The sequence below is a fragment of the Pteropus vampyrus genome, unplaced genomic scaffold (genome assembly GCF_000151845.1).
Source record: "Pteropus vampyrus isolate Shadow unplaced genomic scaffold, Pvam_2.0 Scaffold104, whole genome shotgun sequence".
In the NCBI taxonomy this organism is placed as follows: domain Eukaryota; kingdom Metazoa; phylum Chordata; class Mammalia; order Chiroptera; family Pteropodidae; genus Pteropus; species Pteropus vampyrus.
In genome coordinates, this window is record NW_011888885.1 from 3,067,513 (window position 1) to 3,077,514 (window position 10,002).

The following is a 10,002-nucleotide window of genomic DNA, read 5'->3' on the forward strand; positions in this document are numbered from 1 at the left end:
CATTTTCACATTTAATTTTCACAATAAAATGTGAGGCAGACACTATTACTATACCACTTTTATACCTTAGGAAGTTGAATTGCAAATCAATAAAATAACTAGAGCAAAGTCACAGAGCTAGTTTGAAACAGAATTCTGATTTATATAATGGCATACTAATCCAAAGCACATTAACAATGGGTGCACGGATAATTTAAAAATAATACTTAAGTGCACAAAATTTCTTTCTCAGGCTAGAAAAACCTTTTAGATTTTTATTTAACTGACTGAGAGATGCCAAGCACCCCACCTCATTTGTGTCCATCATCCCTACATTCCCATGGATAATTTAGGGGACTTTCAGCTAGAATTAAATCTTTTTTTGTTATTATCTTAATCATATCAGTGGAACTTCCTCAAAAGTACTTTACTAGAATAAACCAGTGCTTTCTTCCTATAACTTAAATCCAATATTTATTAAACTAGACATTTTTCAACTTCATTTAGAGAAGATATTTTTACTCTTGTGGACACAAGCTCCAGAGTAACAACTTTCATTTTTGGTTTTTCTCCTCTTAATATGAAAAGTATTGTCATTTCCATTTTAATTGCAAATTGTTCATCCTCAGTCTTTAACCAAAGACTTTGTCATGTGTCTAACCTCGCCTCATGAGGATAAACTTGTATAGTTGGTAACTTATCATTGAGTGATTAATGAAATATGCCTTGCCCAATTCTAAAGTAATCTAAAGAACTAAAAATTAGAATACCAAGATAGTTGTTCAAGAATAACTATGCTTTAAATATCCCATTCTTTATGAATAGGGTGTGGTAGGCCACCTTCAAGGTAACCACTAATGATACTCGCCTTTGCTATATATGCTCTTGTGTAATATTCTCCCCTTAAATGTAGGCTGAACTTATTAATTCACCTCTAACAACAACAGCAACAACAACAATAACCCCAGAAGTGATAGAAAATCAATTCTAAGATCAGCTTATAAAATGGTAATGGATTCCACCTTGGTTTCTCATTTTCCCTCCAGCCTTCCCTCTCTTGGATCATTCACTTGGGAAAAGCCCATTGCCTTGTGAGACAGCTCTGAGGAGAGGCTCACAATGTGAATGACCAAGACCTTCTGACAAACATGATAATGAGCTTGTAAGCCCACTCTTTGCCAGTAGAACCTGCAAGTGAAACCTCTCGAGAGATTCTGAGCCAGGGATGACCAGTTAAGCTGTGCTCAGATACTTGACTCATAGTAACTGTTATTTAAAGTCACTGTGTTTCAGGATAATTTGTTACACAGCAATAGATAACAAACATAAAGGCATTTGAAAGAGAAATACTATTACATTGTGTTTTCCACGACAGCCAGATTATTAAGGCTCTCAATCAAAATTATTTTGTTTATCTCTTAAACAGAAATTTATGAAGCTGCTTGGTATGATAGAAAGAATATTGGACTTAGAGTCAAGGCTCACAGCTGACTCTTGGCTTTCACATCTGCCTTAAATAACAGTGAGTAAGTCACTTCAGATCTTGAACTTTGGTTTGCTCATCAGCAAAATAAGGAATTTTGACTACACAATGTTTAAGAGTTCTCGTATTCTATTAAAAGGCTTTTTTAACATCCACTGTAATCTCATTGCCTTATCTCCTAAAATACCAATGGAAAAAACACAAAGTTTTTACTGCTGAGGACATTGTAGAGTGGAGAAACCAGAGTAAGAATAAGACATTCAATGAAAATACTTGACGACATATCAAGGTTTGTTTGTAAAGTTTGAAGGAATAAATTATTGAAGAACGACTTAAACTGAATTTAGCATCTCAATGAGAATTTCAAATGCTGAACAGGAAAGAGGCAAGTCAATTGATAGGAATGGCACTAATGAAGGCACAGAGGTGAGATTTTTATATGAGGGTATTTACAGGAGAGTGAGAGGATATGATGCACCAATGAATGAGGGTGACTACTGGTTAATAAAGAGAAATGAAGAAAATACTGGAGACAGATTATTCATCTTTCCTACAGTTTTACTGAATATGGCATTGCCAATTCATATTCATAAGTCTGAAGACAACCCATTAACCACAAAATAGGATAGGACAACATAAATTAGAAATAAGAATTGACATTTTGAAAACATATAATGAGATATAATAATTGGCCATGTCAAAATCTGTGTATATAGTTGACAGCTAAAATACAGAAATAGAGTAATATTATAATTTTGCAGTATTCAATCATTTTATTTCCTTTTTTAGAAAGATATCCTAACTGTTGATGCAACAGGAGGCATACCTGGATAAATATGTCTTGCCGAGATAGATTTTTAAAAGAGGTGCTATTTACCAGGTTTTATTAATGCAGGATACAATAATACGTATTTTTAAAAAGCCTATTTTATTCAAGCATCTGTAATAACTCATGGAGGAATTATTAATTTAGGTTTTTTGACAACATGACAATATATTGAGAGTAGTGGACATGATACTATGAAATTATGACCTATTATACGCATAAAAAGAGGTATACGCAAATGTAAAATTTTTAACTTTTTTCTCTCAGTAAGTAATTGGTGAGAAACTAATTGTAAGCATAGCTAAAAATATATCTGTCTGGCTAAGTTTTAATTCTTATTTTGCGTGCTTCTATCTTCTTGTGTTTTCTATACCATTCATATCCATACTTCATCAAGTGTGAGGAATCACTTCCTTATATCAGAACCCTCAGTTCAATATCTACTTAACCAAATACTTAACCAAAGGGAACCTTGAGTATGAGCTTCATCAATGTGATTCGTAGAAAGTTTTTCTTGAAGTTTTCCTGATCATTTCGGGAACGGATCCCGTTTACTTTCCCCATGTAGGATCACTGTTCTCTAATCTTAGTTCTCTATCTGTGCCAACTTCCTCTGTACTAGAAAGGGGCAATATGAAAGCAGATTCTTTTGTTAAAACTGCTAAAAGCTTAAACTTAAGATCCTTAACAAATATAAAATTAACACATCATAGATTTAACTATTTAATGAAGGAACCAGTAAAATATTACAATTGGTCAAAAGAAAATTCAAACACACACATACACACACATACACACACGCACGCACTATCATAAACACTGAAATGAATGTACAAATGGGGGGCAAAGCTGGTTATTTCCTATAGGGAATAGTCAATTATACTCCAACCACAAAATTTATTCTCATTTCTATAGACAGAGATTATTTGCAATAATATTAGTCTTCTTCAATTTAAAGAGTGATGGAATGTCTCAAAGACTGGCAGATGCAGATAACCCATTTTGTGGACGTGCTACAAAAATCATCTAATAATCTTTCTTGATCTTTTCAAACTCTTTCACTATTTTTCCTTAGAGAACAATAATAAAAATGCCATCACACTTCTTACTCGGCACCATGAAAATATCTTCTGGCAGCAGCAACGCAGAGAAGTTAATTGCTTAACCATTTTATATATACTACAGGATGTGCTACATGATATGCATATGTAAAGGACACATATATTTTATTACTGTATGTGCATGTGTTCCATTTGCTTTTATTATGTTGACTCTTACAAAGAGTTAAAGGAGCTATTTATCACCATTTTATTTGCTTTTGACATCCTCAGTCTGTCCTGTCACATCAGGACTCCCCTAAAAGACACTAAGATAGAAGAAAATTAGTTCTTAGTCATAATGTTCCTGCTTAATTATACTTCATTAATTTTTCTCACTTTTGTTGTCATTGATGTTGTTCATTATCTTCTCTTCCTGTCTACACCTGACAGATTACATACATAGCACTGGTCACTGGTAATGTTTCCAGCTAATTTCCAGTTTATCAGATTTCTCTCTTTCAGGAGGAATATTCCCACAGATTTGCCTATCAGTAATGATCTTCAGTTATAAAACCTGCACTCCTTTTGTTTTTATTTCAATGGATAGCTCCACCCATTATAACCAGTTTCAGGGGGTGGACCTGGGCACTAGTATTCCTAGTTTATTTGGTTGCATATCAGTATTTCTTTTCCATGCAGAAATAACAGCATTTGCTTTCCCTTTAAATAAAAGGATTACAAATAAGCAATGAATAACTAGCTCCACAACACCCACTAGGGTAAAGGAACCAGAGGGCCAGAACTAATAAATAACTTATCATGTTAGTTTTTGGCTTGGTCTCCACAGTATTAGGCAATTTCCCCAGCTTGCCAGATGGAAATAATTCAACATTGTGTTAATGAGATAAACACAAGGGGAAGAAAACATTTTTAAAAAATAAAAGAGAAATTTAAAAAGAAAATAAAATTTAAAACAATCATGCATTTTTTTTTGAAAATAAGGTGATAAATACTCTCATTCCTTCCCATGACATCTGACATATGCAGGAATCCCTGCCAATTAACCTGAAGTGAGGGGAGATTTAAAATATCAACACTTTCAGAAAGGCATGTGCAAAGCCGACCTCCCGTTGAGCAGGGTTCCTGGTGAATGGTTTCCTTCCTTTGGGAGACCTGCTTTGCCCAAATCATGTATTTCACAGTTTACTTGGTTATTGAATTGAATGCATCCAGTTAAATTGCTATGAAAATCATGTCTAGGTTTAAATACTTTTTCTTAGCAGCTGAGACATTAATTTTTTTTTTACAGGAATAGGGTGGCAAATACAGCTCAATTAAAATGCTCTGCATGTTCAGATCAACGCCCCTTGTTTAAAAGGATTTTACCAATCCTCCTCAGGAAATGGGAGAGAAAGCAATCAAAAGCTTTATAGCAACAGACATTAGGGACAGATCAAATGAGAGCTGAGAGGCAAATCACCTTTTTCTACCTAAGATACCAGAACAGATTTTAAAATAGCATCTTACCTCTCTCCTAAATAAACTGGAAGGAGAAGATCTAAGAAGTATAATGGCATAGCAGTCCATAAATAACCAAGTTTTGGAGAAAAGAGGAGACAAAAGTGGCTATTTTCCCCAAAGCCTAAGATTGAGATCAGGTCTAGGGTGCAGATGAAAAAAAAAAATCTTTACTTGCCTCGTGTAAATACATATTTGTACCTATCATCTCAAGGGAATAAAAAGAGATCTTTCCTCATGAGAACCCTTAGAGAGAGAGAGGAAGATCATAGATACAGCAAGTAGATGAGGATTTTGTTTTTAATAGGAAAAGTCTAGTGATGCGACTTCAGCTACTTCTGCTCTCTATTCTTTTCTACCCAAGTGAGCTAATTCGATTACGTTTTGGTTTGCATTTTTCTGTTTACGGATTGAGAAGTTAAAAGAATCAGATTTTTTCCCCCTGCAGGCCAATCCCACCCTCAGGTTTGGGAAAGCCTATGGTGATAAAATAGAATGCTGAAGAAGTTACTGAAATGCAATTGCAGCTAAAATCTTGCCAAGGATGGAGAAATATTTGTGAGTGTTTATAAGATAGGAGAGAAGAAAGTAGAAAAGTAAAACTGACAGCAAATTGTAACAGACCAGATATATCAGAATTTAGCATTTAGCGAAAATTATTAAATTAGCCCTTTCAAAGAGATATAGCTGCACTAGAATATGGTCATGCCCTGGGATCTGTAGGCCTGCCTGTAAAGAAGTTTTCAGAAGGTAAATTCTGCTTAAGATACTAAAAGAATTAAGACTGTTAAACATGAAATATATATCTCTGTTCTTCTTTTTCTGCTTTTAAAATAACATCATGTCTCACAATCCAAAAATGTCTTACAGATCTCTCTCTCTTTGAGACCACCTGGCCATAGCCATACAGACCCTGACAGGATGCCACCAGGAGCTGAATAAATCAGATCGCTGAAGCTTGCATAAGAATCGATCAATCAACACAGCCCACAACCTCCTTACTCATGACTTTTGTTCTATAAGACTTCTTGTCTGTAAACCATCGATGAATTCAAGCTTTCTTGCATTAGCTTCCCGTACTTTTGGTTGGCCCCACTCAGAATAAAATAGCTAATCTTTCTAGACTGCAAAGCCTGGTGTCAGTTTTCACTGAGGCACTGTCCACATGGGTGGTTCCAAACTCAACTCTGTTTTGACTTGCTCAGTGTCAAGAGAGAAAATTGTGTCTAAGGTGAAAGAGGTGCAATGCATCTTTTCCATGCTCAATGAAGTTCATAAATATGGAGCAGAATGCATAATTAAGAAAATATATGGCGATTTTTATTCAGAGAAGTAACCAAAAGGTGTGTGTGTATTTATATTAAATTAAGCAATGTCAAATCAATTGAAGACTTCTCTTGTATTGAGATTAGCCCTCTTTGTAGAGATTTGCATGGTTGGATACCAAAAGTTGGAGAACTGTTATTAATTTTATCTCAAAATATGATACATTGTCATTGAATAAAATGTGAGTCCATAGATTTACCTAGCATTTAAGAACAAAGGAAATTATTCGTCATCACCATCTCATAGTTTTCTCTTGGAAGTTAACTTCCATTTGCTTTCTATTTTCTTTAGCTTTCCACTAGTATAATAACTCACACTGTCTGGATTAGAACAACTCATAGTTTGCATTAGAACTCTGCAAACCTAAAGCTGAATTTTCACTACCGCTAGATCACAAAGACAAGAGAGATTCTTTAGATAGGGTTCCCTAGTGTGAATTTTTATTAACTTAGAGGAAATGCTGGTTTCGACTAACTTCTTTTCACCAAACAATCCCTGCAAACTGACTGCTAATGCTTTCCTCTCACAAATTCTGCCCCTTTGGCTGCAGCCACGGACAAATGAAGCACTTCAGAAAGTACAGACATTTTCTAAATTCTGCCTGAATGCATCTGAGCTGGCAACAGCTTTAGGTCAAGCAGGTGAGTCTTGAGGATATACTGGCCATTCTAAAACTTGCCAAATTGATGCAGAGGTCTGGCTCCTCCCTGGGAAATCGGTATTCTGTCATCACAGAGAGGATCTTTAAGAACCTCAGAATTCAATAGGTTCTGGATGGGAAACCAATTTTGCTTTGTCTTAAAATAATTCTGTAATGTGATTTACACAAATAACTCTTTAGCAATGGTACTTTTAAAGTAAGGCTATGCATAATTCTATCAACCTAACTCATCCATGTTTTATTTTTCTCTTTTTCACTTATTTTCAATTTTCCATAAGTTAACTCAGTTTTAAGGTATCATTATAATATAGATACAGTGCTTTACCTAGCTCGTTTCACTTCAACTTATATCTTAATTATATATCATACTTTACTAAAATAACCTTCCATAAAATAAAATTTAGGTTATTTCTAATTTTTTTATTATTAAAAAAGAATGTTGCATATAAACACCTTTCTGACTATAAATCTCTGCTTCTTTAAGTTAAATCTAAGGAAACATATGACCTTGATAAAATTGGCAAATTGCTTCCTAAAAATTGTGCATTGGTTTCTAGTAATATATGATCTTATCAACGTCAAGACAAAGGCAAATTTTCTATATCCAGACCTTCTCATGGACCCCTTCCAACAATATTATTTCCTAATTATTAACTGTTCTGCTATCAAGTAACTATATTACATTATGGCCTATTAGTAAATTAACACGGTATATTTGGCACAACTCAATTAACTTCAATAAAATTAATTTTGCGTCCTACTGGTAGACACATGAAATTCTGCTTAAAGTAGTACCGTTTATTATAGTTTTTTAAACTTAAAAGTTGAAAAAAATCAATTACATCCTATCATTAGAGTTAATAATTACATGTCAAATTTCAGGAACAAACGCTTTCATTCTCTATTCCCTGGTTCTAAGGAAATAGTGATTATACTATAATTTTTGTAATTGTTCAGGAGGACCTCTCATGCATAGGTCTGGATAGACCTGTTTCTAAAAATAGCAGTCAGGAAAGGACAAGGTGACAACTCGTAGTTCCATCTGCTCATTATCGACATATGTGCCACAACAGAGGAAGCTAAAAATAATCAAGAGCGATTCTGATTCATTTATAGAGGCAGTATAGTTTACATACCTCTGTTTATGCATTCAAACTTTCAGATTATCTGTAGCACAAGCTACTCAGAAATATAAAAAAGTGCTTGTGCTTTCCAGGCAAGATCTACAAAATGAAAACAGCAAAACAACTAGCGATTCCGTTGTATGGGGTGGGTAGGAGGGTGGTGAAGGTGGAAACAAGCCCATTAAGTCAGATTGTAACTGTGTAAACAAAACCTTTGGTTTAATGACTCACTCTGTGCTTTGTTCTTCACCTGTCTATTTTGGCAACAGGTTAAGTTAGTCTGGAGTGTTTCACCTGCTTTTGATTATCTGCAGACATGGTCTCCCTCAAACCATAAGCCAATGTGCTTTAAAAAGCCATAATTAAAGGTCTAAGTAACCGAGAAAGAGCAAAAGTAGAATATGTTTCTATTTATTTTTCATTATAGCAATATTAAATGACCTTTCTACCACTCCTGCTTTTATTATGCACAGATAAATGAGTATATTTAATAGGTAGATAGATATTTAGACAGAAATAGAGGTATAATATTTGTGGCTCTGTATTTTATTACTTACTACTATTTCATTAGGTTCTCCTCACCCTTCCCCCGCACCCCACAGGAAAATAGACAGGCTCTTCTCCCTGACCAAAAGCCTAGAGGAGTAATTTTCCATCACCTGAAGGTCTTGAAAGCCAATAGGCAACATTTCCAGTCAGGCAGGTAATTATAACCAGCTCTAGCCGGGCTTTCCAAATGGAAGGTTGCTGATCTTGCAATGCGAAAAAATATTTTCAGCTGTGGACAATTAACAAACTCAGTAGACCAGGCAAAAGTGCAGCCTTCTTCGGCACAATCCTGCTGCCAGCACTACTTTGACAGCTATATAATTACATGGACCATAAATTACGCTCAGTAATCACCTTGTTTATAATTTCATTCCCTGTAAATTAGTAGTGTAATGAAATGAGATTTCATAACCACCAGATGCACAGTGAGCTGCTCACCAGAGACTCTGGTAGTGGCTAAGAGGCAACCCCTTCCCTAAGAAGTGAGATTTTGGTAGGCTGCTGCTTGCTGGTCTTGCCATCGGCAAGCGATCCAATGCACCAAGCTTGGGGCTGCCAATGACATTCAGGCAGTTTCAGGATGGAAGCCATATGAAATATCAGCAGCTGTGAGAAACATGGCACCCTGTTTGAAAGAAAAAAATTTGCATTTTTTATTTCATGTGTAGCAGCTCCATGGACCTATGTTGCATGTTATGTAATGAATGCACATAGAGACTCCTCAAGAGTCCATCTTAAAAGTCATGATGATGAGCAAATGTTGCATAAAGAAGCTATTTACTTCTCTGGGTAAGTGGATGGTCTATTTTTATAACACGGAAATATGGTAAATGAGCAAGAAATATAACTACATTCCCAAAGTTACTTTTTCCCTTCTATATGGAGGAAATTATTATTTTTTAAATCCTTCGTATCACTCTCACTTACTGTGAAAGAGAAAGAAATAATGGAGTAATAAAAACACTGCTTGTCTTTGATCCAGGTTCTCACAAGTAACCCAACTTCTGAGACACAACTCCCCACTATTTTATAATAAAACAATGACAAATTATAGTTTTTAGAATCAACAGCATACAACTGGGAATTATACATTTTTATGGAAATGAACAAATGAAGAGTTGATCATTTTAGTCTTATACTTCAAGGCCTAGACAAGGTATTTGTAAGAGATTTATTAGAATTTGAGCTATTACTGCAACAAGAATTGTGCTGCAAGGAAAAATACAAATTATCTGCCACTGCTTCTAACAGAGCTGGGAGGGGGAAAGTGCATGACTCTAGAAACTTTAATTACCTGCAGAAATGTGAGTTGGTTATGCAGTACCTACTTTAATTACCACCTGATTAAAATTAATCCTAGGTAGAAAAGAAGAAAGTGGAATAAGAAAACTACGGTCTGAAAATTAATGTTCCAAATGTCACAAAATGCCGACAAGTAATGGAGAGAATATCTGGTTGAAGGACACGTACTGTAAGTGACTATCTGAAATGTGAAA